A 16,040-nucleotide genomic window follows, 5' to 3' on the forward strand; every position below is an offset into this window, starting at 1 on the left:
TCCGCACGCATTCAATCGGAGTTGCAATCGTGAGTGATTGCATTTGCGGTGTTTGCAACACTCGGCGCGTTTATAGTGCAAGCAGTAATCTGTTCTTACTGAACAAGACAGATAAAGCACTATAATGAGGAACAAGATGCCTGAGGTTGTATACGTGACCTTTTGAGTGCCGCATCTCGACGGAGCAGTTTTGAAAGCATGCGCAGTGCGGGTGTACCTTGTGCGAGGTCAGACTAGCTGATTGGTGTCTTTGAGGCAGTTAGGTAGAATGCACGAATGAACACTTCGAAATGGAATATGGAAATGGAATATGGAATATGGAAACACTTCGAAATGGAATATATATATATATATATATATATATATATATATATATATATATATATATATATATATATATATATATATATATATATATATATATATATATATATATATATAGATAGTTTTCACGTGACGTCACGGGCGCCATCTTAGGGTACTGTGGCTAGCTTCCACAGTGTACGCGGGAACCGGTTCGTGGTGGGAGGGTTAACAAAACGCCCAGGCTTTCGCTGCGCTTTCGGTACCCAGAGATGGCGGCCGCTGTGACGTCGGTGAAAACTATGTATATATAGGCGTGCGTGCGTGCGATTGCGACCAGTGGCAGTTTTTCAAGCATAACACTCGTAATTGTCTGAAATCGTTCTCAAACGTTCGCGCGCGTAATGCTGGCGCAGCCATCCACCTTTTTTTTTTCTCGCTCCATACTTCACTTTTCGTCACTCGTGACGCAAGACGTATGCGTGGTCTCTTCCAAGCACCTTCACATAATGAGAAAAAGAACAAGGAAAAAAAAGTACAAAGCTAGGACAGCGAAAGCCGAAGAACAACAAGAAGAAGATACGACCAAAGACAAGCGAGCCACAAAACACGGAATGCACGGCGATCCGAAAGGCGCGAGACAATGGCGAAATCAATAGATGTCGACTGTCACTCCAGCGGGCGACAGGACAATGCGACGACGATACTTTCTCCCGTCGCCATGATTCCCCCCACCGTCCGCGTCAATAAGAAACAACAGGCAGCCTCCCCCGCCTCCCTCTTCTCTGTGCGACGGGGGTGGCGGTGGGGCCGCTATAGAAGCACTACAGACAACCAGCACAGGGGCAGCAACAGAAGCAACAGCGCTGCGTTATAGCTGCTGCCTGCAGCCTGCACCGGTGGAAACGATGAAGAGACGAGGCGGACATTACGAGATGCCATGACGCTGGGGAGAGATGCGCGCTCTGCTGCCACCGTGTCCCCTCCCCCACTTTCCGCCCCCTTTCTTTCCTTCCTCTACCCACCCTCTCATCGAAGCAACGCGGAGGGCGACGCATGACAGGAATGACAAGAAACGCTACGCAGAAGATCTGCCGAGATGAGCGGACTAAGAGAGGGAAGAGGCTCTGTGGCTGGAAGAACAGAGGGGGGAGGTCTTCTCCCCTTCGCTATGGTCGACCTTCTTTCCCGGTGGCTGAGGGCAGAAGCAGCAAAGCTAGACGAGAATACGTCGTTGAGAGATCTAGCTGCCTCGCTGTATCCATATAGTTGCTCGGCAAAGCGGCAGGAACGATGTGCCTGCAACCAACGGACAGCCTCTTCGTGCATCGCTCTCCTTCAGAGGGCAGAGGAAACAGCGCGCGCAAGTGGGTGCTACCGATGCAGTTGGAAATTAGCGAGAGGGGGGGGGGGGGGAAGGGGGGGGGGAGGGGGGGGGGTCAGTACGACGAGGTCTCCTCAAGGCAGGGCACGAAAATGCACTTGGCGCGGTGCCCAGCGCAGGTGAAAGAGAGTCTGGAGGACGGTGCGGTGACGAGGCAGGGACACCGGACACCGCTTTTTCATCGATCGCTCGCAATCAGCCCCTGTTGGTCTCTCTCTGCCATTTTCATGCTTATTTTCTAGACGGCGATCGCGACGGCTTCGAGAGCTCGCCAGGTCTCGCCGCCGGGTACTCGTCTTCGTTCTTAATATCGGCCAGTGCGTTGACTTGTCAGGATGGTCAGAGAGATAAGACGACGACAGCCGACCGTTGCGTCGTGAGGGCCTTTTAATGTATACGAGCACATCGTTATTTTGAGTGCTTTGTTTCTATTAGAACGAAGTAGGTCACGCACACTGGCACATGCAGTGTGTACAGGGACCGCATAACGAGCTGTAGTCCCGAGGTGTAGCGATAGTATACCTCCGTCGTTCTTGATGAGATAACGTCGCCGGCTTGGCCGCTGTATGGAGCAATTTTCCAAAGCGTTGAACTTTAAAGTACTATGAGGTGAACTACATATTGTCTAAATGATTCAGGTTTGCGTGCAATTAAAGGAATGCGTATAAAGCGTCGGAGAGATTCACGTAACTTCGCTTGAAGTGTCAACTGAAGTTTCTACAAGCAAATTTACGCGTGACAAAGATTACACATATACAGCACTTGCTTAGTTCACCACGTTGGGGAGCCTGGGTAGACGAGAAATGAGTTGGCTGTGCTCAGTAGACAGAAGAATCCTTTGTTGAGCCTATAGTCTCGGGACGTGCGTTGATTGAAATACTGAAAAACAACTGTGCATTCACGAACGGAGCTTTGAAATTAATGCCTCAAATATCAACAGTGGAGTTTAAAGCGCTTTTGAACAATGCATTCGTTTCGACTTCGTACAAATCGTCATTTTTGATGAATCTTCGTAACTGGTCGACAGGACAGGTCACTTTTTCCAACTGGCTGCCGGCGTCATCCTCTGTGTGTACATAAACATTGCTTCCGTCAGAAAAGGCACACAGGAGCCCTCTGTAGGCCCAAGTTGAATATCGTGCTAAGAAAATGAGTTCTTTGCCTTTATCCATATCGTCGACTTGACCTTCTTTCTTTATTTATTTTTTTGTGAGCACGACTGTGTTATATTAAGCGCTAATGCACTTATAGTGAACCAAAGATCATAAACGGCTGAGCAACCATGCGAATCGTCGCATGTGCGGCACACTTTAGCCCGAACAATGGTTTTGGCACTGCCGTTTTTTACCCTACACAGCTTTCGGAAGGGGGGGGGGGGGGTAAATGTTTCTTTTCTCTTCCCTGTGGTGAGTGTTTGTGAGCGCATGCCCGGCGATGATATGTAGAAATGGAAGTTAGCTTCGTGTAACCACCGCAATCAAAACTTGTTCCAACTTCGCATACTGACGCCAGACAAGCTAACCTCGTTCGAGGGATCATGTCGGTTTGAGCAAAAGCAAAAAGAAAGTGCTACCGTCGCATTAATCGTGACGCTTGTTTAAGAAGAAAGAAACGCTGAATAAGATTCCTGCGATCAAAATACACAAGGTAATGGAACACTTTTCTCCAAATTCTGCCGCCAGACAGGCCTCAGAAGCACTCCCCAGATCTGCTCTGTTTTTCACGAAATGCGCTGGGTTCGTCGAAAACAGCGCGGCTTCCACCTCTTCCGGGCTCGTCGGCCAAGCGTCCGGCGGCGCGGTTCACGAAGTGAATAAGTGGAGGCTGTGTGCCTACCAGGCTGCAGCAGGGGGCCGACTTGAGTTTCTGCCTCGGGCGACTCAAAACACCTGGCCCTGTGGGAGAGACGTTCCTGCGAAACCTTTCTGCTGCCGTGCCGCGCAGAACACCCTCCCCCCTTTACCCCTCCCTCCTCGGGCTCGGGAAAAGAGAAACTAAAAATAATGCTCCCTCCCCGGCGTGTGACAGTTATGGATTGGCCCGGCCTGGGACGCACACAGTGGCTTTCATTGTGAACTTCGGCCCCAGTTCGAGCTGCGGGCTGCGACGACTGGGGCTATCCTCTCTCCTTCCTTTCCCTTCCCCTGCCCCATCCCCTCCACACCACGCTATTGGCTGTCTCTCGCCCACCTTCTCTCCAAACCCTCGCCGGTGACTCCAACACCCGCCCTTCCCCGTCCAGCGAGGCTTGGGCCTCGAACTTTTGTTTATGGGAGGCCGCGAACCTTGCGCCTTACAAAGCGCGTGCCGCCACCACGTCCAGTCCGGCAGTGGTGAAGCTTGGCCTCTTGGCAAGACGACCACCCCGTTAAGCAGGACGGCTTGTTCGACTTGTGAGCGCTCGTTCAACTACGCAGCCAGCGAGTCACCGAGGGGGGCGCTGGACCAAGTGGAGCAGCGGTTTTGTCTCGGTCGAGGAGCTGTGGGTCGCGAGAGCGGACTTGTTTTCTCTTAGACCAGCGAAGCCAGTTATCCCGCTGACCTACCACATCCCACATGGCTGATGCACCCGAGTGTGCCTGTGCATGGTGTTTCGTGCTCTGAATTCGAGAGGCCATGAGTCGCGAATTTTAAAGCGCTTTCGGGCAGGCTGCGTGCACTTGACGGTGGTACTAGTCGATGTCACGTAAAATGTTTTGAAAGCTCAGAAGCTCGACTTTTATGTCCGTGTTTACCTTATGGTCAGCCTTTAGGCGCAGAATATTCGCCGGGAAAAGGATGGACCTTGCGTCTCTTGTAATGCCTGCAACTTGCGCATTCTTGCGGATGGTCGTAACGTCCGGATTCTATATAGAAACGATGCTTCTCCGGAGGGCTTCTGGCTAATTTGCGTTCACTATCCGCTTACAGATCTCTGCCATTTTCCGTCAAACGACGCATATCTTTTAAGATCTAAAGAGTAATAATGTTCGTGCCATTTTGAAAAGGCCCCCTTATGCATCAATCACAGCTGCTATCATTGACATGAAAGCAGATGTTTTGCGTACATTTGCCTCTTCACATGAAAGCTCCTCAAATAAGTTCATTTTCTTTCACACCTTTGCTGCAATGCAACATTAAACAACACTATGTGTTATACAAGGTCCACTATAAGTAAAAAGGAGTATTGGGCAATACGTATTGCGGTTTGCAGCATAAAGAAAGCTGAACCGCTTGTCTTCAATGGCGCGGCTGATCAACCAATTGCACCAATTTTGCACCAATTTTGCACCAATTTTATCGGTAAGAGATTGCTTGAGCACTGTGGCGTAAATCTACGCAAATTTCAGGGCTCTCCAGCTCACCCCCACACCGACCTAACAAGTCCCAGGTGAGGGTATAGCCCAAAGTATCGACCAAGCCACCGCCGTCAGCAGAAGCCCAGCCGACCGGGGACGAAACAGAGGAGCAAACTGGACAGTACACGAGAGCAGGCTACAAAGCATATAACCTAGCGAAAGGCTCTCACCGTCTGCAGATACAAACCCTGTGCCCCATGCGCACAGTTAAATGCGGCACAGAGTGCCGCATTATTTAACGGTGGATGATTTCTACTTCAGTAAAATGTATCTTCGCCCGTGTTTGTGACCTACGAAACGGTAACTGATTAAAGGTACTTTGTATTTTCGGAAAACATTTGCGTAACCGATGCAAATGTGGTTCCTGGGACTGCGAATCCCTGCCTTGGGATCTGAAGAGTGTTCGGACTTTATAAAGCTACCTGCCTTGCTCGGGGCGGAGCTCTCTTCTGTTGTGACTCCTTATTTTTCACTGCTGTACGAAGCCTTGTCGCCATGTAAGTGAAGCTAAGGTTTGGTTTGGTTTGGTTTGGTTTGGTTTATGGGGCTTAACGTCCCAAAAGGCTATGAGGGACGCCGTAGTGGAGGGCTACGGAAATTTCGACCACCTGGGGTTCTTTAACGTGCACTGACATCGCACAGTACACGGGCCACTAGAATTTCTCCTCCAAAGAAATTCGACCGCCACGGCTGGGATCGAACCCGCGTCTTTCGGGTCAGCAGCCGAGCACCATAACCACTGAGCCACCGCGGCGGCTAAGTACGTAACCCTGCGCTCATAGGACGCTAAGCATCCTAGTGCGCTTACGAGGGGAAAATGCTACGCTTGCGCTAAAGGCATTGTTTTTAGGAATTTCTCTGCTAAAGTGTTGCCTCACAAGCTGCTAAAAAGAATGACATGCAGTGCTCTTTCTATAGCCCGATTTTTTCGTTTGTGGCCAGCTTGAGTGGGCACTTGTCGCTGGTACGAACCCATGGTCGCGCTCCTTGCTTCCTACAGCTTCTTCAGCTGCTACACAGATGTTTGTTTACTGCTTGCTGTATTCTTGTCTTTTTTTTTTTTTTAAGCGCGAAGATTCTTTATGGAAAACAAACGGACCTGTATGGGCCCGACCGAGTGAGCACCGGGTCGGCCAGGGGCATTCATTAGAAACTGATAGTGGGCCGTGGTCGGGTCCCGACAGAAGTAGCGGCGAGTAGGTCCGGGGCCAGTCCAGATACCGGCCCGTGCAGACCTATAGCATTGAGTATAAAGTTATATTTTTCTAACTTTCCTCGTATCCAAAACGTGCATTGTGCCGGTTAGACATTCCAGCACAGCGGTTGTACTATTTCTACAGCATTTAACCAACATCGCTTCCTCGTTCTGTAATAACAGCTTCCATTTTCCTTCATTTTCGGCTCATATGAGGCATGGCTCGAGGTGGTGGTAGGGACTTACAGTGAAACGAAACTGAAAGTGGCGGAGGTAGACATTGTGTTTGACGTATTCCCTTACATAAAAAAAAAAAAAAAGATGGCTAGCTGATATGAAGTAGTTTTATGCATGCCGCCAAGGCGAGAGTCATGTGTAAGTGCATGCATGTCTCGCGCACTGTTAAAACGTTCGCCAGGTCTGAACAAGAAAGAGACCACGAAGAAAACTTCAAGGGTGGCGCGGTGCCGACCCTCCAGCTCGCAGGATACCATATAACACCCCTGTCTCAACCACAGATTGACTAGATGCCGCAGAAACAGAGGCTTGAAGTTAAATTAAACGCAATCACACGCATAATCATTGCACGTCCTTTACCTGTTGGCAGATTGTAAGTACGACAGCACTGTTTATTGAACATCTGATTCTGCTGAGCCACTCTGTGGAAAGGGAGGGGCCTCCATTTATCGCTCCCGCGGCTTCCCCGTGTTGCGTGTGCTGCTCGTACCATTCGATGCCGACCGAGTGATGTGAATGTAAATTTTCATGTAAATTTTCGAGCTTCGTTACAGAGACGGAACACAGCTAGGCGGAGCAAAGTGCGCAGTGTTCAAATCTCCTCCCACCATAAGAACAGCCCGACATGCGAACCTGACTCACGAACCAAGCTGTATACAAACCTGTGTACACGCCGAACCTGTGTAACCACGCATATGTAACCACCCGGCCTCATTACTGACGACGGAACGTCTGCTGGTTACCCGTGACACCCTAATTCTCTCTGACGGGCTGCTTCGCTGAAAGGCAGATCGCATTAGGTTAAAGCGACTGAAGCAAGCGGCACATATCGGCCCGCGTCGCAATCAGCGTATGACCAAAGCCTACGCCATGCTAGGAAGAGATTGATGTGACCACCACACCATGTACTGCCGTTCCGAAAGCGCGATAGTCTGGAAAGCTAAATCACCACAAGAAGCACGTCACTCGCAACATCGTCTTCAAGCGGGCACTTCGCTTCTTTATCGGCCACGGCGTGCGGGCCAAGTACGCCAGAAAGAGCAGCCCAGCTCGAAGCCGCAGCAGCAGCCTTACACGTCGCCCCGAGAAGCCAAAGCCTGGCAGCCATCCCACCGCGGCGCCCAAGACGCGGCACAACACTTTTCTGTATTTTTCCTCCCAAAAAAGGAAGAGAGCCAAGAGATTTGACCGTCATTAATCATACTGCCATGAAGGACATCCGCATAAATCCCGCAATCCATCGAGAGCGCCGGGCCAGTTTTATGTAACGCCGCTGGTCGCCGCCGTGAGCACTCACACATACATAAGCGCGATCGCATACACACAGAGGCTGGCAGCGTGCGCTGCCTCTTTCCTCGGCCGCGCCGGCGTTGTTGGTGTGGCCCGGCGGCGTGCAAAGTGCTCCCTCGCCGCCCCAACGACGCTGCCATGGACGCGGCGCGCGCAACGAGGAGCCGCGGATCCCGAGGAGAGGGCGCAGATCCCGAGCCCTCTTCTCTCCTCGGATCGGTTGCAGTAAGCACACCCCTCGCCCGAAACACGGGGACGTGCCCATTACGCCAGAGGCGTTCCGGGCCGGGGCATTATTCCGCGGCTCACGCTTGAGCTGCACGCATGTGCACACGCAGCGCGAGCAATTTCTTTCGCGAAGGCATAAGGGAAGAGGACAGCCACGGGCCTGGGGAAAAGGGGAGGAAAAAGATCCGGATGAGAGGAGAACGGGGGGGGGGGGGGCGCTTCTGGAGCGCTTTATCCTAACAAGACAGCTCGTCGCCGCCGCTATACCGCGGCCGCCGCTCCAATCTCGTGGTGTTGAAATTCAAACGAGGTCCTTCTTTCCCCCAACACCTTCTCCGCCGAGCCCGCGGCTCCAGTCTCTCTCCATTCTCCTCGACCTGCTCCCCGAAACTGAAGGGGGAAAAGGAGGGAGGCAGGGTTGTGGCTAGAGGGAGAGAGAACGAGGCAATACGCGCGCTCGCGCCACCCCGGCGACGGCGTCCCGAAAATGGAATCATCGATTTCTCGGGGCGAAAAGGGGGAAGGGGGTAAGGGGGAGGGAGAGAAGCGCCAGCAGAGGCTGGCGTTCGCAGGCCAGCTTGAAGAAACGGGGAAAGGCGCCGCAAAAGCGCGAGGAGAGGGTTGCATATGCAGATGCGGAGCCCAGAGCGCGCTCGCGCGCCTACGCGTCTCGCCGCGTCGGCAGCAGCACGAACGAAGCTGGCGGCGGTGAGAGAGGAGGAAGAAGAAAGGGTGTAATGAGAATGCGCGCGGCAGCGGTGCCGTCGGCGGCGGCGCGCGCCCGCGTAGCCGCCGGCCCGTCCCAGCGGCGTGAACGCCCCAACAGTGACAGACGCCGCGGAAAATGCGGGGCTCCTGCCTTCTTTCGCTCCGCGGTCTTCGTGTTTTTCCCTTTTTTGTCTTTCGCTCATCGCGTCGCCCGCGGAGAGTGGAGGCGCGCCGCTGCCGCAGTCCGGTTTTGCGTGCTCCCCGTCCAGAGGGCTTCGATGGAGCAACCAGGCCCGGAAGCAGTTTTCTTATTTTAATTGGGGTTCAATTGCAGTGTTAGTAAGAACAGTAAAAAACAAGAATAAGGAAAAGAATCGTACTTGCTATACCCCCTTCCCATTTTGTATAGACTGTTTTATTTATTCTCGGTTTCTCCGGCTGGCTTTTGAGTACCGACCACGATATAAATGCGTAAGCAGCGCAGTTCGGAGTATGAAGTAAGAATAATACAAAGGTTGAGAGCAGCTGACGAAGTTTCAAAGGTAAAAAAAAGCTAACTGCAATGAGAAGTACACGTTGCGGCTTTCGAAAAGTCATCGTTGTGTCTATCACAGGAGCTCTCGTTCGACATTCGTTTCAGCGGCGCTGAACCTCTAAGGGTTTTTTTTTTTTTTAATATGCTAGCACTTATAGCGGCCATTCCCTGCATTTAGCTGCTGTGTGCCTGCCTGTCGATTTGCCGGACGCCAGTTTTGTGGCAGGCTGCTGATCTGTCCACCAAGTGGTGGGCAGGTGAACAGCCTGCCCACCGTGTCAGGTGGCATCTCAATTGATCGTGAGTGGCTGCTCGGGAAGATCAACCTGGATCGCAACCCAACTCATCGGCAGCACCTGCCATGTAAGCACAGTGACGCATCGCTTAACCGCTGCACCACTGAGCCGGGATTGGTAGGAAGACTCCAATGGATCTATGAATGGAGAGAATGACCAGTTTCGCATATATGGACATTAACCCAATATCGCTATCCGAACAACTGCCATCCGTGAACATTGGATCTGAACACCGGAACCTTTGCTGGAGTACGCATGCGAGGTGTGGGACCCGAAAAGCAAAATGTTAGTGCAGGAACTGGAGCATGTTCAGAGGCGTGCATTACGTTTCATATTCAACCGCTTTCGGAGGAAAGATTCAGTATCGCCTTTGTATCGTGAAGCCAACTTACCGCTCCTTTCTGTTCAACGAAAACATAAACGACTGTGTCTCTTTTATAACATTATGAATGAAACTGTTGGGATTGGTAAGCAATGTTATATAAAGCAGTGCACATCTCGCATAACCCGTAATAAACACACTCGATATGTCGAAGAATTCCGTGCTGCTAAAGATTGCTTTAAATATTCCTTCTTTCCGCTGACCACACATGACTGGAATCTGCTACCCGATGACGTGGTGTCTGTGGAATCTCGTGATGAGTTTTCGTCTCTGCTTTATGACCATTTGTGTAGTACTTAGTAAGCATATTTTGTTACGTGTTTGTTTGCTTGTACTAGTTGTCTCGGTATTTCTAATAATTTTTTCAACAGCGCATGCTACACAAGGACACAAGACGAGGAAACACACACACGAGCGCTCTCGTCTTGTGTCCTTGTGTAGCATGCGCTGTTGAAAAAATTATTATGAATAACCAACTAGCCCGTGAGCTCACCCTGTTCGGTATTTCTGTCACTATACAATGTAATGTTTCCACTCCTACCTTAGTCCTGGAAAGGACTGGTGGTATGTAATAAATAAATAAATAAATAAATAAATAAATAAATAAATAAATAAATAAATAAATAAATAAATAAATAAATAAATAAATAAATAAATAAATAAATAAATAAATAAATAAATAAATAAATAAATAAATAAATAAATAAATAAATAAATAAATAAATAAATAAATAAATAAATAAATAAATAAATAAATAAATAAAACCGAACTGCTAGCGCACCTACGCCAATCGACCGCCACTTTTTTTTTTTCCACCGCAATGAGTCTTTGCAAAGTTCCTGTACAAAACATTGCAAAACCGCATATTTTGCTTACATAACTCGCGCGATGATGACCTCCTACTAGAGATCGGGGTCATAAGCCTCCTCAAAGGACTCCGGTGCAATGCCATGAATGGCAGTTTACCAGTATCCCTCAAGAGGAGAGTATACAACAGCTGTATCTTACCGGTACTCACCTATGTGGCAGAAACGTGGAGGCTAACAAAGAGGGTTCAGCGTCAATTAAGGACAACGCAGCGAGCTGTGGCAAAGAAAAATGAGAGATGTAACGTTAAGAGACCGGAAGCGAGCGGAGTGGGTGAGGGAACAAACGCGCGTTAATGATATCCTAGTTGAAATCAAGAGGAAGACATGGGCTTGGGCAGGGCATGTAATACGAAGGCAAGATAACCGCTGGTCCTTAAGGGTGACGGAGTGGATTCCAAGAGAAGGCAAACGTATACAGCAGGGGACGGCAGAAAGTTAGGTGGGCGGATGAGATTAAGAAGTTTGCGGGGATACGGTGACCGCAACTCGCGAAGGACAGGGTTAATTGAAGAGACATGGGAGAGGCCTTTGCCCTGCAGTGGGCGTCGTCAGGCTGATGATGATGACGAGTAACTCGTCGCTGTGGCTCAGTCCTATGCGGCCTTCGACTACAGAGTGTGAAGTAATTTCAATGGAGGCGAAAAGAAAAATCGTCCGTGTTCTTCGCGATGTGAGTGCAGGCTAAAGAAGCCCCAAGCGGTAGAAATTAATCCGCAGCGCTCGACGACGGCGACTAAACTTCTCTTTACCTGCTTCACCCCCACCCCACTTCATTCCGTCCCTCATTACGCGGTTCGCGACCCCATCCCACCCTACACTTAAATACCGATATACCTTTTGAGCGCTGTCTCTCTTTCGTGCACTCTTCTCGTAGGCCAAATATAATGCAGGGCTTACTTTTCTATACATTCATATCGCTCTCTTTTGTCGCATTTTATTTCATGGGGAACCGCACAACAAGGCAGCCACGAACGCTTGCTGGACGAAGAAGACGCACCTGGATTTAGTGGATGCATTTAGCATCAGCTGTGCACAAGTGTCGAAATGATTGCAATGCCGCAGGAAGTGCTGTACATTTCCTTGATGATAGGCACCTAGCCAGAACTTTTTTTCGGCTGGTGGTGAAGGCATTTCAATGTCTCAGAGACTATCACCCACCCCCAGCCCTTTGGACACGTGCCTGCCTGAGAAACCGACCATTACGTTTACCATGAACCCATGCCAAGCTGTCCTATACATATGCAGAAAGCATACGGCGTGCTGGATCAGCGAGCCGTACCCCTCAGCTCGTCTTTCCGCAGTTCTCACCTCCGCCCTAACTAGTTACGCCAAAGCGTGAACAAGCAGCGTTTCTGCCCGGACAACTGCGGGGTGGCGTTTGGGCACCTTTCCGTTGCGCGTATAGCCAAATCTCTGGCTCAGTTATTTCGACACTTTCCTGGTCTTGCGAATGCAAACGCGCAGCCCGTTGGACTTTTTGTTGAGACTTATAGGTTTGCTAACTGTAAAACCAAGCACGTCCGACAACACTCCTCCCCTCCCGTCGCACAAAAAAAAAGAGAAAAAAAAAACGATTCTGTTTTTGGTTTGGTTTTGGTTTTGTGGGGTTTAACGTCCCAAAGCGACTAAGGCTATGAGAGACGCCGTAGTGAAGGGCTCCGGAAATTTCGCCCACCCGGGGTTCTTTAACGTGCACTGACATCGCACAGTACACGGGCCTCTAGAATTTCTCCTCCAAAGAAATTCTAGCCGCCGCGGCCGGGATCGAACCCGCGTCTTTTGGGTCAGCAGCCGAGCACCATAGCCACTGAGCCACCGCGGCGGCGATTCTGTTTTTGCTTTGTATTCCTTGCGCCATGCCATGCCTACGCAGCCACCACCGGCTGCTGCGAACGTCGTCAGCCGGAGCAGCCCCGGAGCTAACGCTCGAGGCATGCATGCCAGGAGCGGCATGCGGAACGCCGATAAAGGAAAACAAGCAAGGGAGCATGCATGCAGCGGCGGCGCCCCCTGGAAGACGCACTTGTTTTTCCACCTCCTGTTTGCGCGCCTCTCGGGGAGCTACAGGCAGGGGCCTGGACTCCATCTTGCTGGCAAGCTGGCCGTCCCGAAATCTCAGCTTGGCTGGTGCTGGCTGGCAGAAACGCCTTGCTTCGTTCTGCGCGTTTGTTTTTGCATTTTTAGCTGTTCCCGCGCGTGTTTCTTGGCGTGTCCGCGAATCGCGCTTTGGAAGCCTCTAGGAAGGAGGGTTGGCGCTCAAAGTGTCACCACGGCTGCGCTGCCCATTTAGACTCGACCCCAATGCTGTAGGCCCGTAACTATGTACAGTAGGGTCGGTTGTCATTATCGGTTTGTTTCTTCTCTGTGATGCTTATGCACTACGAAAGAGCCGTACAGACGCTGTCAGTGGCCAAGCAGACAGAGAGAGAGAACGTCTTAGTTCATCACCAAGTGATGCGTTAGGCGTCCAAGACTGATTTGACATGTTTAATCGCAGCCTCGTCCTATAGTACAGCGTATCTTCAGGAGCGTGCCGTCAACGAGCAGTGCAAGAGTTCAAATGTCTTCAGCCAAGGGGCGTGCCAACAAAGTATGGAAAGCCAGAAAAGCTGTTATGAAGCTGCTCATATGATTGCTACTGGCGTCTGAACGTCGGCCTTACTAATCCAAACGGCTTCTACTAATATACATACATAATTATACACAACCTGGAGAAGAACCGAATTGCCCAAGGTTAGCATTCAGATTTCGCCAGAATCTACTCGAACGGGCACTGTCGTAGCCAATGGGGTAGTTTTCATTATGATGTGCACTGAATAGATGCAAACAAAATAAGTGCTCCTGATGGTACCCTAAGGTTAGCTTTCAATATACACGAACTTTCGCATAGGCTTCAGAGGAATCACAATGCTTCATCCGGTTGCGCCAACAACTGCACACGGTGCTTACAGATAGTGGTGTGGAACGATAGATAACAGAAACTGCACCTCGCACGCAAGATCTAATTTGGTACGTGATTGGCAGACTTCTCGGCTGCCGTCCCATAGCCAGAGTGCACGCGCGCTACCATTTGGAAATGAGAAGCAGTGGGTGCGGCGCCCGGTTAACTGACGCCAGCTACATACAGCTTCTGTACGCAGCTTTTGTAAAATATGCGCTTAACCCTTAGCTGAAACAGGGGAGGGCTGTCCTGTCAAGGTTTTCTGCGTTTGTATGTGCATGCATGAGTGGCGCTTGGGTATACAGCACAGTGCACACTTAGAGGTAACGTCTTACTAAAGTTGCGTCACTGATTACAGGTTAGGATTAATGCATGACGTCCTGCAGGCTAATGTTGCTTGAAAGAGTATTGGACCGACACTTCAAATTGGCGACATTGTAGCTTTGTGTTTTTATTTTTGCAACAAATTTGAATCACTGTTGCAGCTATACACTGACTCCAACATAAACACCTCTCGCTAAAACTTCCCGCTACAGTTCTGCGTACCGCAGATGCATGCGTGCAGCCACGTACGCTCCCACGTCTTCTCTATAGATCAGCGACGGCCCTCAGCGAATGGTGCCTTCCTGTTCGCACGTCTCGGGAGAACCTGAGCGGCTACGCCGCCGAGCAGCGCGATACACTCGCAGGTGCGGCAAGCAGCGATGACAATGGGACACGACAGACAGATGTCTCGGCGACGCCGGCAGCGCGCGCGCGCAGCTCGCGGCGAACGCGGGAGTGGCTGTGCGTTCGCCGCGCGCTGCTGCATCGCCGCGAAGACAAAAGTTGATCCGGCGACTGGAGACACTCCCTTCACGTTACGTCACGACGCCGACGCTGCGCTACGGGTATCGCAGCCGGTCGGCCGTGCACGCGGATTAAAGCGACGCCGGCGAAAGGACGCGTCGGATGTGCTTGCGCCTTGTTCGCGTCCCTACCCGTGCTACGCGCATGCGCGTCGTCAGCGCCTACCCGGTGCAGACAGTACAGCGAAGGAAGTGACCCACACTCGCACCCCCACGCGCTTGGCTTCCGAACGATTGCGCGCTCGACGAGTTCTATCGCTGCGACGATGCGGAGTCTAGAGCGATTGCGCTTTGGCCGCGGCGTCAACTGAGAGAAGATTCCGAGTGGACGGCGGACGAGACGCCGCGGGACTGGACTTGAGTTTTTCTCGCAGGGAGTAAGTAGAGCACCTGCCGCATGACGAGCGCTGCCCTCTTGCGCACGTTTGAGGGGTGGGTGTAGATCCTCTTCAATCTTCTTCCATCTCCGAATTTTTCTTCTTTTTCGGCACAGAATCGGCCGCTGCGAGTGAATTGTAAACTACTGAACGATGTGAATGAAATGCTTCTGTTTTGTTTCCTTTTATTTACGTTATGGGGTGAATAATCTGACCGCGGTGATCAGCTCGGGTCTGTGGATTTCACGCCGTAACGTGATCTATTTGTTAGCTCGTTTGCCTTTTTTCGGTTGTACGTGTTCGTGATTGCGAATTTGTTTTGTGCCTTTCACTCCTCTTTGCACCTACAGCCAGGCGGATTAACTTTACTTGACAGAACAACATATTATTTATTTATTTAGAGGGAGGTGTTGCTTTTGTGTGAATCCGGTCGGCAGTACACTCAGTTAGGCAATCTCCATATCCCACGCAATTGCAAATCTTACCGCGCTTCTCGTGCCGCTGTCGCTTTCCTATTATAGTCACCAACCTGCACACGAACTAGCGTTATTAAACGAAAGCATGTGTTGTTTTATTGGCTGTAACTTACTGTCGCATGCGGCGTAACGGAGCAATGTTAAGTACTAGAGTATGTAAACAAAGTAGTATATAAACAAAGCACATGACGGAACAGTAGCCATGTGAATGCATTCGTTTGGTTGTGTCAATTAAGGCGTTTTCGATTGCAAGCACAGATCCTAATTCCGTTCCTCAACGAGGACTGCGTGATTCAACTCTGATCAGAAGTGAATCTCAGGAAGCGGGCCGAAAGACACGATTCTTGAGAGAGCATCGGTCCCTCTCAAAATGTATTCAGCTCTGCGTGTCCGTTATGACCGGTGATCTTAATGGATCGAACTCATCTGGGGATGATGCTGGGCCTGTAATAACGATGATCTAAGCAAGAAAGCGCTCCCCGCCGGTCCAAGTACCGCGTCTGCTTAACGGAATATCTCCACTAGCTCGTCAAAGTTGAATATCGGTATCAGTAGCACTACGTGGCTTTGCTGTAATGCGTCTTTAAAACATTCCAAACTCCACAAGTGAGAGTCCGCTTCTCATGGTAAAA

The 16,040-nt window shown here is 50.6% G+C and overlaps 1 protein-coding gene across 3 annotated transcripts in view; it reads left to right on the top strand.

Annotated features, from left to right (window-relative positions):
* LOC149339633 (uncharacterized) overlaps nucleotides 1-16,040 on the top strand; it is a 131,775-nt gene that overhangs the window by 36,140 nt on the left and 79,595 nt on the right. The window contains exon 1 of one of the 3 annotated variants that reach the window (XM_089548333.1): nucleotides 14,494-14,932. The exons of the other annotated variants lie outside the window; for them this stretch is intronic. The gene's annotated coding sequence lies outside the window, so the exon portion shown is untranslated. Of the gene's footprint in view, nucleotides 1-14,493; nucleotides 14,933-16,040 lie in introns of those variants that run through there. 3 annotated transcript variants of the gene reach the window in all.

Source organism: Amblyomma mixtum, chromosome 6 (genome assembly GCF_055824585.1).
Source record: "Amblyomma mixtum isolate Tamu chromosome 6, ASM5582458v1, whole genome shotgun sequence".
Lineage (NCBI taxonomy): Eukaryota > Metazoa > Arthropoda > Arachnida > Ixodida > Ixodidae > Amblyomma > Amblyomma mixtum.